The sequence below is a fragment of the Macrobrachium rosenbergii genome, chromosome 19 (genome assembly GCF_040412425.1).
Source record: "Macrobrachium rosenbergii isolate ZJJX-2024 chromosome 19, ASM4041242v1, whole genome shotgun sequence".
NCBI classification, from domain to species: Eukaryota; Metazoa; Arthropoda; class Malacostraca; order Decapoda; family Palaemonidae; genus Macrobrachium; species Macrobrachium rosenbergii.
In genome coordinates this window covers 6,654,617-6,676,656 of record NC_089759.1, presented here as the reverse complement: position 1 = coordinate 6,676,656, position 22,040 = coordinate 6,654,617, and the positions used below count along the sequence as shown (strand labels likewise).

Here is a 22,040-nt window from a genome sequence, read left to right as displayed (position 1 = left end):
TTTCTACGTCCAAGAATGTCCGAAAATATTTGCTACCGCTAATTTTACAGTAAAAGAACTGAGCTACATAGACGTTCAAGGATAAATGTTTGAAAGAACTCAAGGACTGACCTATGCTTCAGAACATCTGAAGGAATCCGGAGATGCACGAGAGGACATAAGTCAACTAAGGAAAGACAGTTCCTTCAGACATCCTGCATTAAACCGCTTTAACTAGGACTTTTATTACACTGATTAGGCTGAAAACAAATTACATTAAGCTTTCAGATGATTATCATCTTAGCCATTACAGGGCCACTCTTTAGAATAGAACAGAATAGAGAATTTAGGCCAAAGGCCAAGCACTGGGACCTATGAGGTCATTCAGCGCTCAAACGGAAACTGGCAGTGAAAATGTCTGAAAGGTGTAGCAGGAGGGAAGCATCGCAGTTGCACTGTGAATCAATTGTTAAGAGAGGGTTGAGAGAACATGAACGGAGGCACAGTGGAAGGTTGAAAGGGGTGGCTGCTAGGAAGCGAATGCACGCTGCAAAGAACCTTAAGTAATGCCTACAGTGCACCGCGTGAGGTGCACTGACGACACTACCACCCTACGTGGTCACTCTTCAGATTCCGTGACAAAAAATACATTTATTAACCAAGCATTTTGCAAATAACTTTTTACAAAAAATTACTTTATCCCTCGCTTTTTGCTTCAACCATTAACGTATTTTTTCACATTTTTCCTCTTCAGCTTTAACTTATAATTCAGCACGCGAAATATATAGCTAATTTTAATATAATTATCCTTATGGATATTAAAGGGTCGTTTATTTTCAAACTCCTGTCAATGAATCCTAAAGGGAGACTTATTTTCAGAGTTCACCCCATCTAATTACATTAAACAGTAGTTTATTTTCAAATTTATCCTATGTATATTATAGGTCTATTTCAGTCAGTCTTAATTGTTTTGTACTGAATGAAAATTATGAATTTCGAAAATGTCTTCCCAGAATGCTACAAGCTTGTCCATTTTGAACATACACAGTAACCTAGTTACCTTGATAATTTGCACCTGGGAAGGATAATTGCTGGCCCATCGGGAATTATTAGCCTACCAGGAAGTGGAAAGCCAGTGTTTCCGGATGTTTCAAACCTCTTAATAAATTGTCGACGGTCCTTTTAGTCACCAACACGGTATTATTATTATTATTATTATTATTATTATTATTATTATTATTATTATTATTATTATTATTATTATTATTATTATTATTAAAGAAGAAACAAATCCATTTAATGATGCGTACAAATATATTGAATAATAAATCTCTACAGAGAGCTTTCGGGAATCTGTTCCATTCCCCTTTTCAGACTGCAAAGGCGAATCGAACAGATTCCCGAAAGCTGTCTGTAGAGATTTATTTTTAAATTTATGTACCCATACGTAACTGCTGATTTTTTTCCTTCATTTCAAGACTCATGCTACTATGAGTATTTCTTAATAATAATAATAATAATAATAATAATAATAATAATAATAATAATAATAATAATAATAATAATAATAATTTATTTCGAATACAAATTCATATACATTATTTTACAACAAATATTTTCCCCAAGAGGCTACAATTTTTATCTATTAAAAAAATTTATAGGAGAAAAAAATACAATTATCAAAAACGAAGTGGAATGCCACTCACTATGCATCTCAAAAATATACATAAAAATCTAAAATAAAAAAGTCATAAAACAAGACCTAAAAAGCAAGCACAAAACAGTTAAAGTCCTCCTGGGCCTCTGTAGGCACATAGGGCAGGCGCTGATCTCCTGTTTCTTAGGCTGACAGCCAGTAGGGGACAGGTCCCAATGCGTATGACACGTGGCCAGTGTGTCACTAGGCCCTCTGTTTAACTCCCCAGCCCGAGGGCTGGTACCTATTCTCCTACCGAACCTCTCGGGTTTTTTCGGACCGCTAGGTTGATGGGCCGCTGGGATTTTTTGCAGTGGCGCAAACCAAGTCAACAGTGAGCAGCGGGATTTGAACCCCAGCCCTCTCGACTGGTAGCCGAGAATCATACCACTGCTCCACAACAGGCTCAATGAAAACTACAGGCAGTCCCCGGGTTACAGCAAGGGTTCTGATCTCAGTTACAGTGCTTATGTCGCCATAAGTCGGATTACTGTGCCGTAACCTGGAACCAGTTTTTTTATGAATACATTTGAACAAGCGCCATAAGTCAGAGCCGCTATAACTCAGAGACTGCCTGTATATTACTCGCCATTAACATCATGGACATTTTGCACATATCATTCCAGATATAAAACATAAAAAAAGATGAAACAGTCATACATATCTGTAGAGCGTTCTGTGCCATTCATCATGCAATGTGAATAATAAAAATTGCATCGCTGTCTTTTAGCGATTGTATCAAAAAGAAAATCCTTAACTGGATTTCATTTTTTTTTTAGTTTCTACTTATAAACACAAAGAATGAGTCTTCAAACTGCAATATAATCTGTGTAAAAACTAAGCAAGGTGATTTTATATTCTATAAATTGGAAATGGAATAAAAGATTTAGGCCGAGGCAAAGCACAGGGACCTACGAGGCCATTCAGCGCTGAAAGGAAAATTGTGAGTAAAGGAGGTTTGAAAGGCGTAAAAGCAGGAAAACCTCGCAGTTGCACTATGAAACAATTGTTAGGAGAGGGTGGAGAGTACGATGGAAGAAAGAATACGAACGGATGTTCAGTAAAAAGAATGAAAGGGGTTACAGCTAGGGGCCGAAGGGACGCTGCAAAGAACCCTAAGTAAATTCCTACTTCGCATCTCGTCCGGTGTACAGATGGCGCTACCCCTCCACCCTACGGGATATTTTCCATAAAAGAAATAAGAAATAAGAAAAAAAATAACTTGGTGGTTAGCAACCCGACCTCTGAACTCAAACCGTTCTCCCATCACAAAAGATAAAATCCGACCACAAGACCCAAAGTGCTTATTAAACACAATTATTTATTATGCAAGAGATACAGTTAGGTAAACACGACGCGTCTAAACCACAGACAACAGGCAGTAACAGGAAGCGAAATTATTACGTTTTTTGTCTGTGTCCGAACCGGGTGGATTAGTGGATGTTTATACGGAGGTGTAGAGATGTAAGGGAACTGATGTTCTTCTGATGTGTTAAATTATTATTCCATCTACGGGACATACACCCAGCCATACAAACACACACACATTATATATATATATATATATATATATATATATATATATATATATATATATAGAGAGAGAGAGAGAGAGAGAGAGAGAGAGAGAGAGAGAGAGGTTCACACACATAGATATATGTGTACTCTCTCTCTCTCTCTCTCTCTCTCTCTCTATATATATATATATATATATATATATATATATATATATATATATATATATATATATATATATATACACGCATACACAATTGTAAGTCCTTACAATCCAGCGATTAAGGTGCTCACCTCACAAGCTAAATGTTAGATGTTCGATTCCTAAGCTAAGCAGTGAATTATGAACCTAGCAGCTAATCAGCTGTGGTGGGTCAAAACGAGAGCGAATATGAGCAAGAAGCTTGCAACCTCATCCCGCCAAAAAACTTTCTGAGAAGGTGAACGCGAATACTATCTGGAATTAAATGGAATGGAATAAAGAATTTAGGCCAAGGGCCAAGCACTGGGACTTATGAGGTCATTCAGCGCTGAAAGGGAAATTGAGAGTAAATAGTTTTGAAAGGTGTAACAGGAGGAAAACCTCGCTGCTGCACAATATACCAATTGTTAGGAGAGGGTGGGAAGTGAGATGGAAGAAAGAGAATATGAATGGAGGTACAACATTAGGAATGAAAGTCTGCAGCTAGGGGCCGAAGGGACGCTGTAGAGAACTTTCAGCGATGCCTACGCGTGAGGTGCACCCGTCCTGGTGGGATAAGGCTTACCCCTCGTACACCTAAGAGTTCAAAACGCGGATCGGAATTGTTTATATATAAGGGATTCTCAAAGACAAGTTATCATAGAAGGAATATCAGGTCAGCTGTGTTGTGACCAAGACCCAAGTGTAATGGCATATCTGGGCACCGAAAGAACTTCCGAAGTCTTCTCTACTATATACGGCTTCTGTGAGCCTCAGTTTCAATTCGTGTTGCGCGCCTTGGTCAAAGCAGTCTCTAATTGACGTTGAAAAATTGCTGTTTTGTTACACTAGTTCATCTTCGCAATTTGTTATCTAAAAACAAAATTCCGATTAAGATAACAAGTAATAACGAGCCACGAGAAGACAGAGTGCAAAGTTTTATAATTAGCATGCTAAATAGTTGCTGTAGCGCCATTACAGCATCGCTAAATCAATTAAAAATTCGCCCTCGGTATTTCGGTTTTGTATTCGTATGACAGAAGTTGGACAAGTACAATATTTTCCCGAAAACTCAAAAACAACCCCAGGAATCAAGAACACATGAAATAATTGAATAAAATGTTATTATCGATTAATCCCGATTAACTTATCTCATTTTCGTGATATTTAAATTCGTAATTCTCTTTTGCAAGTAACAAAAAAAAAAGCAATAGTGAAAATCTATCCGCGTTTACCGCAGAGAAAACGAATACCTCCATTAAGAAGTGAGATGATTGCTTGCTTGCCTGTTATGTTGGTTGCATGACACTAACCACTTCCCCGATGCTTGGGGTTAGAAACTGCTCGAGAACTGAGGAAGTGTTCTCTCTCTCTTTCTCGACTGCGAGTTACAACTGGTTACTCCACCAAGTTGGAAGGTTACTTAAAGTTTTATGTCTTCAAATATTTATATATTTATATGCATGAGATACTCTAATATAAAAAGTTATCCTGATACTGGAACTGAAACACGAAATAATTAAGCAGACGCTGGACTTTTGTTATACGGTTAGGTTTAAGTTTTATTTCACATCGGTTCCTTTTACTATTGAACTGAAAAAACATCTTGTTAGTCTGGCAAAGTATTATTATTATTATTATTATTATTATTATTATTATTATTATTATTATTATTATTATTATTATTATTCAGAAAATGCACCCTATTCATATGGAACAAGTCCACCACAGGGGCCATTGATTTGAAATTCAAGTTTCCAAAGAGTAAGGTGTTCATTTGAGAGAAGTAACAGACACAGGAAATATTTTCGTCGAATGAGAATCTACTGTATCTCGGACACTTGTGAAGGTCTGATACTCGCAGATGAAATTCTGCTTTCATCCTATGCTTCTGAACCAAACGTATGTGCTTGCCTGCGTGTGTGTGTGGGTTCTGTTTCCTGCAAAGTACATAGTGTCCCTATTGATGATGCTGTGTATTACGTACTGATGGTTATTTGCAGCCACAATGGAGAAGGGCATGGAGGTAACAACTTCATCCCAAAAAACTTGCTGTAAACCGGAATACTAACAACCCACACGAGAAAATCATGTTATGGAAACAGCTTTTAATCTATCCAGATCCAATGCTACGATCTACTCGCGTCATCTTGTTTACCTACAAAGGCACCTCAAACGACAATAGTGCTTTTGTGTTTAGCCTACTCAAGGGTTTCAAGTATGTAGGTCAAACAGGTGGTTGTTTACTCCAGGAAGTTAATCTGTTTGCGACTGAAAGCACTGAGCCGTTAGCAGTAATGTACTGTACTGTACATGTATGAATGACACATCACAATGTAATGAGGAAAACTGGGTTTTATCTGGGTTAACATTCACATTCATGAATCTGAATAGGCTTTGGACGCTACGATTATTCTTACTTCCTTAAATCATTTTCTTTTATTCCCAAGCTCTCGCTTTTGGTACGATAATCTATTTTCTTCCATTTCTTTGCCACCTCAGAAGGCCACGGCCGGTAACGAAGAATCAAATTAATCTTTCCACCATCGTCATTCAGTCTGCAAAACAATTTACATTCGGAAATCAGTGGACTCCAACACGCATTTTCCTTTAGACGGTCCACTGCTAATTGGTTTGCTCGCGTTGGTTGTACCAACACCACGCCTGTGGTCAAGATGTTCTTCTACAACTTACCTGCCGGAAACTATGACAAATACGATGCACGGGTCCTCCGTCTTACCTGTCTGTCACCAACCCATAATTTAGCATTCTAACCTCAAGGAGTCAAAGTTGCATTCCATACTTCTCACACACAGCTTCTTCACTACGTCAAGGAAGCAGGAATTCCGCTTTCGCAAATTATGTCAGTCGCTGACACACGAACAGTATTTATTTATGCAGTCGAGCATTCGTTAACATTTGGGTCAAGCAGCGAAAGTCGATGCTAAAAGGACCAAGCACGAAAAGATTAGTACAAGTTCGCTGCTTTTGTGGGTCGTTCCCTTGTAGTCTAAAAGATACCTTCAATTCGATGTATTTAATTACAGCAGTAGCATTCATAGTAGGTTTATGAGTCGTCCCTCTGACAGGAGTCATGCAAAAACAGCTGGTAATCATAAAGCACGCAGAGGAACTTGCAGACATTGCAATCAACATCACTCAGCGCGATAGGTTTAGATAGTGGAATGGAATATAGGATTTAGGCCAAAGGCCAAGCGCTGGGACCTACGAGGTCATTCAGCGCTGAAAGGGATATTGGGAGAAGAGATGTTTGAAAGGTGTAACAGGAGGAAACCTAGCAGCTACAATATGAAAGAGCTCTTAGGAAAGGGCTGCTTAGAGGAAGGTGGAAGAAAGAGAAAATGGATGTAAGTAGAATAAAAGGAATGGAAGGGGTTGCAGCTAGGGGCCGAATTAAAGGACGCTGCAAAGAACCTTAAGTAGTGCCTGCAGTGCACCGCATGAGGTGCACTGACGACATTACCCCACTATGGGAAGTTTAGATAGTGGATGATATCTTCATACCACATGCTGCTAAACAAAAAATATACGAGGAAGCAGTACAAAGATTACAGAGGAGCTCATCTAAAGAAACTGAAAAAATTTCCCATAGATAAATTTCGTTAGTTTTTATCATTCATTCTCAAGCTTTCATTTACTGAAATCCAAGGCTGCAAATAATGAACCTTCCCAGATTGTTAGTAGATTTTTTTACTGCGAATGTTAAAGCAAAATATGCACGATATATAAAAGAATACCAAATAAAATGGTTGGGTTACTTTCAATATTTATTGCTATTAATGCCATTCATATTTCTGTAAACTGCAAGTCAGTCTGCATATGCAAGAGCATATTATTGAAGTGAATATAACTTCTCAGATTTATGGACTAACTGTCTTCGTCATATATGTTTCGTCCCATTTTTATTTATCAAGTGTAATAATAATAATAATAATAATAATAATAATAATAATAATAATAATAATAATAATAATAATAATAATAATAATAATAATAATAATAATCTGTACAATACTTATACAGAATTTGTGTAATGACGTTTATGTAAATGCAAGCAACTTGTCTTCCGGTGCTTGCGCGCTTCCTCGAGGCAAAACCATGGCCTCGCTAATAACCTTTTCAACAATTTCATCTTTAACAGAATAACTGAAAACTAACCAAAAACTAGTTAACAAAAGGGTTCTGCCTGTATAAGCTCAAGCCATTGGAGACAAAAATATGATTATTATTATTATTATTATTATTATTATTATTATTATTATTATTATTATTATTATTATTATTATTATGCGGTAGATGAACCTATTAATATGGAACAAGCCCACCACAGGGGCCATTGACTTGAAATTCAAGCTTCCAAAGAATATGATTTTCATTATGAAGAAGCAACGGAAGGTAATGAGAAATACAAAAAGAAGAGGTCACTTATTAAAAAAGAAAATTAAATTATAAAATAAATAAATAGTTAAAAATGTAAGTAAATTATTAAAATAAAAGGAGAGCTGTATTAGGGTAGTAACGCATCTTCGCTTGAACTTCCGAAGTTCCACTTGCTCCACATCCTCAGGGAGACTGTTCCACAGTCTAGCGGAGTGAGGAATGAAAAGGACCTCAGGAACTAAGAAGTTCGACAGCGAGGCACATTTACCGCATATTAGTGCTGCTGTTCAGGAAATCTGGCTGCTCTCGGAGAGAAAAGGGGATCAGGGAGTTATAATATGAAGTTAGAGTATGATGAGTGATATTGCTCCCACCTGTGGGGCAAGCCTTATCTTTTTGTACTGAATATTACAGTACAGTGAAAATAATTCTTTTAATGAGTATCTCCGCTATTACCTGCAATGAGACATCAGTTGGTGAACTTAAGCTATACGAAGAACACGCAGCTTCAAGGAATCTTATCTATCTTCACGCAATAAAGCATACCCTTTGAATAGGATAGAGGATATTTGGTAAAGGCTATCCTTACGAATCTCGTAAATGCTTCCCTCGGCACAACTCACATGGTTTAGCATGAATTTGATGCCGGGAGATCCTGACCTCTTTATCAATCAGAACGAGGTAGATAAAAGGTGTCCCAGACTTTGTTATATACATCCGTACATATCTGATGAAAGGATTCCTAACTTTGACATTAAAATCCGAATGGTTTTCACCTGATCACTTGGACTGCGTGATTTTGATGAAGAATGTGTCTAGTCGATTAACTCCAGATGAACTTGGTAAAAGAAGTGGTTCATCTCATCCCCATCATCTGGATATATTTGATAAAATATTTTCTTTTTTGTTTAGTCAATGACTTCACATACATCTCTTTAAAGATGACTTTCGTCCATTCAAGAGAATTAAAATAAAATTAGCATTTTCTTAATATAGCGGCTTAATTCGCTCACAAACCCAAACATCACTTATCGCGCACAGTCTGACAAAACGAGTAAATTGCGGCCGCTTTAAGACACTGCACCCAATCCTGTTATCTGCCTCTACCTCTTTCTCACGGTAATTAAGACCTGTATTACACGAAATCAGTCAACCGAGCTAAATTCGTTCCCAAACGCTACAGGCAATTTGCTGACTTACAGGACGGACGAAGTGGTGTCACAGAAATGAACAGGACCTTTGTCTCATTTTTAACTGACCAATGATGCTGCAGCACTATCTGAAAATGTTATGGAATGGAATACAGAGTTTCGGCCAAAGGCCAGGCACTGGGATCTTTGAGGTCATTCAGCGTTGGAAAGGAAATTAGGAGTAGAGAAGTTTGAAAGGTGTAACAGGAGGAAAATCTCGCAGTTGCACTATGAAATAATCGTTAGGAGAAGGTGGATAGCAAGATGGAAGAAATATAGGAATGGAGGTACAGTGGAAGGAATGAAAGGGGTTGCAGCTACGGGCCGAAGGAACGCTGCAAAGAACCTTTAGTAATGCCTACAGCGCATCGCGTGAGGTACACTGTCGGCACTAACCCCCTAAAGGGGAAAATTTTATGGTCAACACCTTGTTAACGAGTTCCTGGCAGCTGGATGTTTACATATAAAACAGTCGAGAGCTTAAGGGGTTATAGATGATATTAAAATATATATAAAATAAATATCCTCCTTTCAGTAGGATGGCCAACCTATTCTCGACCATATAAAAATTAATCTTTCCTCGCTCTTTATAAATCTAAGTTTTAATATATATATATATATATATATATATATATATATATATATATATATATATATATATATATATATATATATATATATATATGAATAAGATTTACCACCTTCAGTTACAGGGAGGCATATTGACAGTAATATATACTTCAGACTCTCGGTCTCTCTATTTAAAACAAATATCTCAGGTACCCAGCATTAAATCTATCCACAGGTCGAGACCAAAAGAATCAGTTATAAAATCAAACCTTATATATATACAGTATATATATATATATATATATATATATATATATATATATATATATATATATATATACTGTATATGTATGTATGTATTATATATATATATATATATATATATATATATATATATATATATATATATATTTTAAATCCTAGGTTTAAAAGGAGAGAGAAAAGTTATAAAACCTACCCTTTAATTTGTTGTCTGATGAATCATTGCAACAGGCCCATCTGGGCATGTTAGCAGTCTTCGTTGCTCTTAGCCCATTGCCAGTAAAACTGGGACGATTATTGTTTGATAATTCTGCTCAGTTACCTCTAGAGAGGAGAAGCGATTACCTGATGTTCAGGGCCCGAGGGGCATTTAATCTCTGTCTTCTATATCATATCCGAAGAAGAATTAGAACGTGTTTGCTTTTATCGTTTATTTTCTCATACAGTCAGAAGTTTTGCTCTTAGGCTTATCTATACTTGATCCAGAATGGAATGGAACATAAAAATTTAAGCCAGAGGCCCAGCGCTTGGACCTATGAGGTCATCCAGTGCTGAGAGAGAAACAGATTAAAAAGGTCTGAAAAGTGTAACAAGAGGAACATCCGCAGTTGCACTAAGAAACAATTGTTAGAGAGGGTGGAAAGCCAGATGGAAGAAGAGAACATGAACGGAGATATAATAATATGGACGAAGAGGTTTGCAGCTATGGGCCGAAGGGACGCTGCAAAGAATCTTAAGTAATGCCTACAGTGCACCAAGTGAGGTGTACTGACGGCACTACACCCCATACGGGGACACTCGACTCAGAGGATTCAAAAACGACATGTGGGGCTCGGTTACCACTGCTGCTGATGCTTATGAACGGTGATGTTTCCATAATTAGCATTAGTAGCACTATTATTATTCAGAGAATTCATTATTATTCAGAGAATTACGAAATTTCTAAGTGAAAACTCGACTACTTATGAAGAAGCGACATACTTTCCGAGCGAAAATAGACCTGCGCGGACAGATGGCATAATAAATTCTTTTAATAGGAACAGTATGGCCAGCAGTGACTTCAGCATTTCCAGTTACAAATACATTTATTTATAACTGGAACGCTGAAATTTCTGCTAGCTATACTGTTCTTATCAAAGATTCAACGTTCTAGAAGCGACAGCGCCATTCAATCGTTTTTTTATTTATTGAAGATAAATCAGCCATGAAAAGCAGTTGCATCACTAAATATGTGCATTACTTTAAACCTGACATATGCTCCACCTGCTATTTGAGCAAAAGCATCGTCACTCCCAGATAATATTGTTTAATTTACTCATCTTATTCTTTGTTTCTGCTCCGTTATGCAGCGCTCCATAAAACTGTGTATAAAAACAGTTTGATAAGGTAGTCTTTCATTTTGCTACCTACTTTACAGTTACGTGACGCCCTGAAAAAAACTTTATAACAGTTTTAAGTTACGGAACTTTTCACACATAAATAAAAAAAAAAAAAACCTTGTACCGCACGAAAATGAGTGAAGACCGTATTAATATCTTTGTTAGTGTATCTTTAGGAAATTTCCCAGAACATCAATAACAAAAATACTGTTCCTTATATATATATATATATATATATATATATATATATATATATATATATATATATATATATATATATATATATATATATATATAACACTCAAGAAACTGAGTGAGAAATAATTCTTACATTTGCCGTTAACTCGTTCCTTAACACTGGAAAAAATTAACCGAAAAATTACAGGTATTTAATAAATTTACCGGTCTTTTAATTAGCGTATCGATACATAACGCTGCACAAAAACTTTATTACTGTGCCGCCACGAAACACACAAAAACACACACACACACACACACACACACACACATATATATATATATATATATATATATATATATATATATATATATATATATATATATATATATATATATATAAAGGAAAATTACTGGTATTACTTTCCTTTGTAAATTGTTTGCATATAATATATATATATATATATATATATATATATATATATATATATATATATATATATATATATAAAGGAAAATTACTGGTATTACTTTCCTTTGTAAATTGTTTGCACATAATTCGAATCGCCTATCTCTTAAGTTCTTGCGTCATTCTTTCCGAAAACACATTATTTTTAACAGTCGTGGGGGCATGAACCCAAAAGCAGAAATCCTCCTGTCTAACTATTATAAACTCATACTTCTTTCGCCACTGTCATTAAATATTTTGATCGCTAGCAGTAGCATATTTTGTGTGTCATGCATCACCCTCAACACTGCTTCTATCAATTCTATCAAAAGTGTTTTCTAGGTCCAGGTCACTACACAAAACTTTCCCCGTTACTCCTAAACTTCTCATATAACAGTTTCATTACCATCACCTGACCCACACACCTTCATCTTCGTCTAAAGATAGTGTTCTTAACCCCTCTTAATACCTCTGTCGTCTGTCTTACTTGAGCAATTAAATCACTCCCATTCAACTGCCCTAGTATTTCAAATTATGCCATAGAATAGAACAGTCTGTAGAATTTAGGCCAAAGGCCAAGCGCTGGGACCTAGGATGTCATTCAGAGCTGAAACGGAAATTGACAATAAGAAGGTTTGAAGGTGCAATACGGGGAAAACCTCGCAGTTGCACTACGAAACACTGTTAGAGGGGGTGGAAAGTCAGACGGAAGAATATGAACGGAGGTACAGTAAAATGAATGAAAGGGGTTTGCAGCTAGGGGCCGAAGGGACACTGCAAAGACCTATTTAGTGATGCCTACTGTACACCACATGAGGTGCACTGACGGCACTACCCCTCCCCCTACGGCGTTAAATAATGTCATGCCCCCATAGTTTTTACAGTCTCCTGTAACGTCTCTACCTTTATACAAAGACATCGCTATTCATTTTGCAGATTTCTTCAAAACCTTTCCCTTAGCAGACCCTCAATCACACTTTCAAAACTGAGTCTCTCTACTCTTCAACTCTCAGTTACCCTCCTTACGTTCTCAACATTCCCTCTCCTCTTGGGTCATTCAGATCAGCTACTCTTCTGCCCTTAAAATTCGGCATATCTTCCAAATACTCCAGTGACCTAGGACCGGCTTAACTTCAGACAGCGTCTCTATTTGCAACTGTCATTCTGAGACACATTCGTTCATTAACATTTCTGTCTGCATTTACTTCACGAAGAACAACTCCCTATCCATCATAAAGTTCTTGCTCACTTTTTCTCTTCTATCTTTATTACTTGCCTTCTTTACCTCTTAACTAACTTTTCCTTAAACATAACTTCTCTGCCATCATGAACTGCACCTCAGATAAGGTTTTCTTCCTTCACTAACCTCTAACTTCTTCATCCCACGAGAAGTTAAGAGGGCATTGTGGCTATTAGAATTACATATGTGTCTGGTAAAAATGACCAGTAGATTCTACATATATAGGCTATTTCAGCCTAAAAAGCAATAAAAACGTTTGCCCACTTGGCTACGATGGTGAGGATGGGTCTGTTCCAGCTCTAATAAACATATCTGAAAACGACAGGTATATATATGTATGAGAGGTAATAGACTTTTATCCCTCTCGTGGTCAGGTCGGCAACGTCACCTCCTTATGGTTACGGTGACGCGGGTTCGTTTCCCGCGACCGGACATCAAAAGTCTCTTCAGTTTCTTGCGTTTGGATCTTACGGCTTTGTGGTTACAAGCATATCCAAAAAAGCGCGAAGAATTCGAGAAGTTAAGAGGGCATTGTGGCTATTAGAATTACATGTGTCTCGTAAAAATGACCAGTAGATTCTACATATATATATATATATATATATACAGTATATATATATATATATATATATATATATATATATATATATATATAATCATATATAATATATATATATGTATATATATACAGTAAAATATATAATTTTTTATTTATATATATATATATGCAAGTATGTATATATATGCATATATATACATATATAGATCTTTTCCCCTTCTCTGCTATCATGAACTGCACCTCAAATAAGGTTTTCTTCCTTCAGTAACCTCTAACTTCTTCATCCCACCATTGCTATATATATATATATATATATATATATATATATATATATATTATATATATATAATATATATATATATATATATTTATCATATATAAAATATATATACAGTAAAATATGTCATTTTTTTATATATATATATGCAAGTATGTATATATATATGCATATATATACATATATATCTTTTCCCCTATAATCCAAGAAGTATCAGAATGAGGTTGCTATCCTTATGCCCTTTATACAACTTGACTGCAGCCCGTCACATCTAACTAACTACAAAGTATAGTCATTATTAAAATAAACTGATGCGCACTGGAATTTTAATGAAACCTGACCGAGTCGTTTCCGCCCCCCAAAAATCCCCCGCCATCTAACCCCGATCGATTTTTGAAGTCTTCCTTGAATATACGAGGCTTATATATGAACCTGTAGACTTTAAAGACAACCAATACATACATGAATATGTAAACTGTAAACTGTTACGGTATACTTTTACCCTTTTCGTAGGAGTGGCACCAGAAGAGTAGGGACTACCGTTATTTAGCAAATCTCTAAAGATGAGATTGCTAACCCCGTGCCCTGAACTTGACCTCAGCCGATGCTGATGTAATTTAAGTTGGACTGGCACACACACATACGTACAGTACATGCCCACATAAACATTATGTATGTATGTATGTATATATATATATATATATATATATATATATATATGTAAGTACATAAATATATATATATATATATATATATATATGTATGTATGTAAGTACATAAATATATATATATATATATATATATATATATATATATATATATATATATATATATTGTATAATCCGTAAGTGTTGTTATTATTATTATTATTATTATTATTATTATTATTATTATTATTATTCAGTAAGTATTAGCTTTTACGCCTTTCCCTCCACTTTTTTTTTTTTGTTTAATCAGGCTAGCAAATCATAGTTCCTTGTTCTTTTTATTGATAAAACTATGGTTTCACAAAAAGCGTCTGCTTAAATTAAATGCAATCATCTAAATCTAAATAAATAAATAAAGCCGAGCACTGGGGTACTTTCAGCCATTCAGCACTTATGAAGTGAAAAGGTGAGTTGGAGTGGTTGGACAGCACTATAAAAATATTAAAAATAAACGGGATGAAATACCTGGATCTAAAGGCGAAACTGGGAGAAAACTCCGAAGTTGCACTCAAAAGTAACAATTAGAGAAGTTGGATAGCACAATGGAAGAAAGGGAGGAGGGAATGGTGGTAAAATAAAAGGCTAAAAAGCAAGTGTAATTAGGGGCCGAATGGATGCTGCAAACGCCATTTAGTAATGTCTGCAGCCCACCATGTGAGGTGTCCTGACGGCACCACAGTGCTACAGAGATCAAAGTCTGAGGTAATTGAGTAGCACCCCAAGGCGGTTGTCTGAGGCGCGTGATTCTCGTGTGACTCTGTGGGTTGAAGGTTACACGCCACTTTTATTTAATGTGGGCATGTTCAATTTCATTTTGACAATCCAGGGGAAAAAATGTATGGGTACTAAGGATTTCGTAATAAATGAGAAGTGCAGAAACCTTAATAAAATTTCAAATTTACCTGTCAAGAATCAGTATATTGCATCTGATGAAATAACCGTTGTTATTACTAAACAAGAAAAAAAAATTTTTTTTCAGTGATACGACAATGGCTACCAACATGCAGAATAACCAAGTAATAATTATTTGCTCACAGTCATTCTCTCAAAAAAAAAAAAAAAAAAAAAAGATCTCTAGCATGAACAGTTGTCGTTCATATTAAATGCCCATAAATGTAAAGAAAACTGCCAAGATAATACACAACTGTAATCAAACGTCAATAAAAGTAATAGCAATATAATTATTACATAAAGAAACACACACAGAAATTAAAAAATTTTTTTTTACAAAAAGAACGAAAATAAGAGTGATTTTTCTAAGAACTAAGCAATGAAATTTTGCTAATAGTCCTGTGCCACCTTAAAATCTGCTCTTGATCTTACATAGGCGCACTAAGGTGATAAGGAAGCTTAATTACACATTACCCATTATAATAATATATCTTTGACACGCAGCGATATACGAGTTTATTAAGTAACCGAAATTGGTGTTGTGATAAACTTAGTTCTGTAAAAAGGTTTAAAATACCGTTGTAGCCTAAGCTGAACGCATTCACATAGGTTGAAACTGTATGTAGGGTTCCTAAACTTAAATCCCATTGTTCCTCTGTAGACCTAGACAGTGAAAGAGGTAGCTGATACCTAGTTGGATGAATGATATGGGTCTCGCATCTTGATCTTAAAGAGTTGCTGAAAAACGGAAGGATAACTCCTGAGGCCACCTCATAAATGGTAAACAATTTGAAGGTAATGATAAAGTTGGGTAAATAGCTTGGTACCTTACTAGGCCTGTATTCGTAAACACAAAAATCATAAAACCTACTGAACTCTTAATTGCTAAGTATAAAAAAAAAACCTGTTTACCTTCGATATTCTTCGGTCACCTAGGAGCCTCTGAGGGTTAGCAGGTAATGGTAGTATGTTTCAACTGACTGGAATCATTGAAATCACTTAGCTAAGTCAGGGGAGCACCCGCAACACACAAGCACACCATTCCCATTGCTCTTCACTTCTGTGACTGAGACTGAGTAGCAAACATGCCAAACAAACACCTCACACCTGTCACCAACTGTCGTGTACGAGATTGACTGGAAGCTGCCATGCTGCCAGACGCACGATTACTATGAACGTTTTCCTCTGATCAATCGACCGCTATTCAACGAAGAGGAACATTTGTTCAGAGTTTAATTATTACCGTGGCGAATTGGGGGTTGAGTATTATTAATTCCTAAGTAATTTGAGTTTCTTCAGAGATGACTAAACAAGCTAGGTTTTAGTTTAGTCTGTTTCTAACTTCTGAGTTAGTACCTTTCAAATCAGACACTGTTTTGTTTGAAATTTTGTACACATACAGCTGAATATGCTGCAGGTTCAATTTCACGATTCTTTTGTGATTCTATAGGTAGGAATGTTATCGGCAGTTATGCTAACGTTACTAAAGTTTCACAAGTAAGAACGGAAAATACATACAAATTAAGGACTGATATATATATTTAAATAAAATAATGCCATTACACCTTTGTCTGCACGACAAACAAGAGCCATCGATGAAAATAAATAGTATTAAAACAATTGCCTGGAGGGGATGCTTCTTCCTAACCGTGCACTATTTATGAGACGACCGTTACTCTCAGACAAAATGCGTCACATTGCATCAAACAGGTGTTGTTCTGTCCTGTTATCTTCATTTGTGCGAGGAATATGATCATGAGCGCGAATTCCTTCTTAATTTCATTCATGAATGACCATCACTGCTCGGCCTTGAAAATCAGTTATTAACTCTTGAACAGAGAGCGAAAACGAACTCAGATTGAACAGTTTCCAGTTGATATTGTTGTGCGGTCAGGAAGTTGCGGCTGCCAGAAGTTCCACGTTTTCGTGCTCACTTCTGTTCCTTCCTTCTTTACTTCCGTCCTTCCAGTCTGGAAATTTAATAGTTTTTCTGCAGAAAATGATAATTTGATGTAGAGCGTTATGGTTCTGCGATGGGCATCATTATTTTCTAGTGATATTTCAAGAAAGCTTACATATAACGGAACTTTTTTTTCTACTTTTATTTAAAAATAACAGGAATACAATATTTACATTATTTCAGCAATTAAAATGTTGAACGCATGAATTTTTTCCCATACAAAATTCCTACAAACTATCTCAAATAATTTAATCTCCCCATAAGAAAACAAAAAGTTACATTTTCAGCAAGCTTCTGCAAACGGCTTATCCACATACAATGCACATAATTACAGATAAGAACTGCAGTGTTCCTATCTTTATATTTAGCTTTAATGTCAAACATTAATAATTTGATCCATTCTTTACCTTCTACAGAACATAAAGCCTCAAATTTACTCCTGAACCATTGAAAAATACTTTTAACTCGTTTACAAAAATAAAATATATGAAGTGTATATTCTGTTTAGCCACAGAACTCTCAATAATCATTTTTCCTAATCCCCAATAACTCTAGTCTTTCATTAGTGGGTAACCTTTCATGTAAATACTTAAACATAACCTCTCTTCTCTTAAGCCAATAATTGGATTGTTAATGTAACGGAATTTTACACTATGCACTGCTACTTAACTCAGTAGCATGTCTTGGTCCGTATTTTTTTTTTTTTTTTTTACTTCCACGTACATGTAATCCCTAGGGTTGTAATATATGATACAAAAGTATGTGAACATATTTAGGATACCAAACACGCACATGACATTGCTACTGACAAGAAAAAACATACGTATTATTCTTGATTGGTACGAGTACCAAGGCCTACATGTAAAAAAAATAAAAAACTGAACTACATGTCTTTGCTCGTAACTTCTACCCCAGTTATGACGCCAGATAACTTACAATCGGTGTTTCCTTATGTATTTATTTAGGCATGTCAGCATTTTTTCTTTTCTTTATGAAGCGCAAGTTAAAGAGTTTAGGGTTCACAGTAATTTGCATTTCCTTAAGGTGAGGAATCAGAAGCACTGTAAGCATAACCAATATCCAGAGACAGTATTCTTTGGATATTGAGCATAACTAAAAAAAAAATATATAGGGACACAAGTACGTCATTGTTTCTTCCCTATATTCTTTTTTTTTAATTCCGTCTCGCACATTGTTTTCTGCTCCTTAGATTATTGCATGCCGAGTATGAAGGTAGCTTTTTATTTGCAGAATTGTGGGAAACAGGCCAGAGGCCTATATGAATGACAAACAGGAGAATAAAAGCATCTAAAACAAATCCAAAGTCCTGTGTTAGGTTCGCATCTTAACCAATTACACAGACTATTAAATTTTTGGTTTACAGCCTAATTATTAAATAAGCCTAAGTCTAATTTTTGCCTTGTAGCCAGCTCCAGAGGCCAAGGTTTCTGCTAAGTATCTTAATGTTTTATAAGACCCATATTTATATTGTCTTGACCAGCTGGCATAGGGTTTGATCCAAGTTGGTTCCATAGGCCTATATCTGTGTTGTGCATCGTACCGAGTTCCATAGTCTGTGTTTATGCTCTACATCTCAACCATTCCCGTAGACATATGTTGATGCTTTGCATGCTAACCAGTTCCGCATGTATATATCTATATTTTTCTTTATTAACAGCAGCCTGGAATACCAGGGTGAACTTTGTCTGGCATCACATGTTTCCCGTCCGGCTGAACTCAGCGATTCAGCTTCTGTCTGGTGAACTTTCCGCCGATCATTTCTATCTTGACAGATGCGGGCAGTTCCGTTCACCATTCCCTCGTGAGCTCTATGGTCTGTGACAGTAACGGTTCTTTCCATGGTAGCTTTATGCAGACACAAGGAGCTTGACATAATTACCACGTTTCCCTGTGGCGGAACTGGAATGAGATGTTCGCGGAAAGCACGAACCATGTCTCGTTTCATATTTTTTTTTAAAGGAGCAAGAACAAGCGGAAATTGTTCGCCACGTCGTTTATGACTCTGCACAGTTAGTTAAAATAAATTAATGTTTATTTAGGAAATGGTTGTGCCACTTTTGCGGTACAATTTGTGTGTGAGTGAATCTTTTTTATTATTCCTTCAAATTCTACATACTTAATTCCCTCTAAGTATTATTTTGTCTGTATCTTGTTCTTTTTAACACTGACTCTATTTGTATAAAGGCTTTAATGAATATTCTTCTAAAAAATATCAACCTCAAGCCATGTAAGTATCTAGTTTTACCTCAAAATGAGATGCAATTCAGTGTTAAACAGTGTTAAACAAAGTATGTCGTAATTTTCAGATTCACCCATTCTGAGAGAACTAAATTACGACACGTAATAGTAACCATGAATCATCTTAGTGTCAGCAGTAAAAAAAATCACTGTCATTGTCTACCCACATAAATACCCCAAGAACTATCATCTGGAAAGAGTTGAACTGAGGGATGGAGCTCTAATTCTTGCTGTAATGATAATAACAGCCACAAAAATGGCAGTCATCATCAGCTGTCTATTGCCTCTTCGGAGTAATAAGAGCGCACGGTTTTGCTGGAGTCATAGATTTTAGATAGACCTATAGCGGCACAGGTATGCCTGTACTTGCCCATGGAACGTGATCAGCAAAAGCAACGAGCAGTAAAATGGATAAAGTAGGCCTTCCTTGAGTGAGCTAGTCTCAAGAATGGATGAAAGAGCAAAATGGAATCTGTGTTTATCGTATAGCCTGGGTCTGCGAAAATTATCAACGTTACCGAAGATTTCTAACAAACCGTAGCATTTTTTCAAGTGACAACTGGTCAAAATGGAGCACGATTGAAATGGAGAAATTAAGAGTAAAGGGAGTAAAAATAGTACAGGAAAGAAAACAGTGGCAGATCGATGTGATGGCAGGTTCTCACATCAAACCTTAGGTGTTTGGTGTGACTCAGCGTCAATTGGTCACATGAAGACTAGAAGCCACCAGTGTAGATAAGTTAAAATACGAACATTTTTGGCAAAAATCACCCTTCCCTTGAAGACCGGATACCTTGAGATTTGAGAGAAATAATGGAGGTCAGAATCGTGCTAATAAATCCCGTAGGGGGGTAGCGCCGTCAGTTCACCTCATGCGGTACACTGTAGGCATTACTTTAGGTTCTTTGCAGCGTCCCATCGGCCGCTAGCTGCAGCCTCTTTCATTTCTTTTACCGTACCTCCATTCATATTCTCTTTCTTCCATCTTACTTTCCACTCTCTCCTAACAACTGATTCAAAGTGCAACTGCTCCTGCCACACCTTTCAGACCTTTCTACTGTCAATTTCCTTACCAACGCTGAATGACTTTGGCCTAAACTCTATATTCAATTCAGTTCAATAAATCAAGCGAAGAATTGTGAGCACAAAGAAGTTACTATTTTGTAACAAAAGAAGGAAAGCAGTAAACAAGAAAAATTACATGCACCTTTACCGGTTAGCCCAAAAAACAGCTAATTAGATATAATTTCCAGCTTTTGTGCCACCAAGACAACGGTAATTGTCACTATTACGACAAATTCAATGCCTTCAGCGGAGACCCGACCGCACGGCTTCGTTTTGGGGAACCAGGAACAGGTTGGCAATAGAAAGGCGCGAAAGATATATATATATATATATATATATATATATATATATATATATATATATATATATATATATATATATATGTGTGTGTGTGTGTGTGTGTGTGTGTGTGTGTTACAGTCAACATGCGTAATCAGTTATTACGCGTAATGACTGAAATTTCAGTCATCACGCGTAATGCACTTAGGGACATTTGATCCCCCCAGGAGCTAGTACTAAACACGGCAAAACAGTGAGTCACCTACACTGTTTCGCCGGGTTTAGTACTAGTCCCTGGGGGGTCAAATGTATTTCGCTGTGTTTAGTACTAGCTCCTGGGAGGATCAAATGTCCCTAAGTGCATTACGTGTGATGACTGAAATTTCAGTCATTACGCGTAATGACTGATTACGCGTGTTGACTGTAACATATATATATATATATATATATATATATATATATATATATATATATATATATATATATATATATATATATCCCACCACGTGTGGAATGCATCTGCATTGCTTGACAGTGTGCCTCCTCTAACGCAACTGTGGCTTGCCTTAATTGACCTACATTGCTAAAACCTCAAGACTGTACAAGAGCCATGATACCCCCCCACACACACACATATATATATATATATATATATATATATATATATATATATATATATATATATATACACTTGAATGACATGTAGTTGACTACATATGATACATAAACTCACGCATACATCTGCACATGCAAGTCATATTTTTCTCCAAACAGAGAGAGAGAGAGAGAGAGAGAGAGAGAGAGAGAGAGAGAGAGAGAGAGAGAGAGATAACATATAAGGAAATGACATTCTTTAACACCACTTCGTCCCGTGCCTCTGCGTGTCAGTTTTTTTTTTTTTTTTTTGTGCTTCTGAATCGCCAGGAGAACTAATACTGGGTTTGATCTTAAATTCTATTCATCTTTCAATATGAACAATTTTCGAAATATATGAATAGTTTCACAA

The 22,040-nt window shown here is 36.2% G+C and overlaps 1 protein-coding gene across 1 annotated transcript in view; it reads right to left on the bottom strand.

The window, feature by feature from the left end:
* The window catches only part of LOC136848599 (uncharacterized), a 62,543-nt gene extending 46,004 nt beyond the window's left edge, over window positions 1-16,539 (bottom strand). Inside the window, 1 exon segment of the mRNA XM_067120967.1 lies at window positions 16,384-16,539. The gene's annotated coding sequence lies outside the window, so the exon portion shown is untranslated.
* Window positions 16,540-22,040: the final 5,501 nt, after the last annotated feature.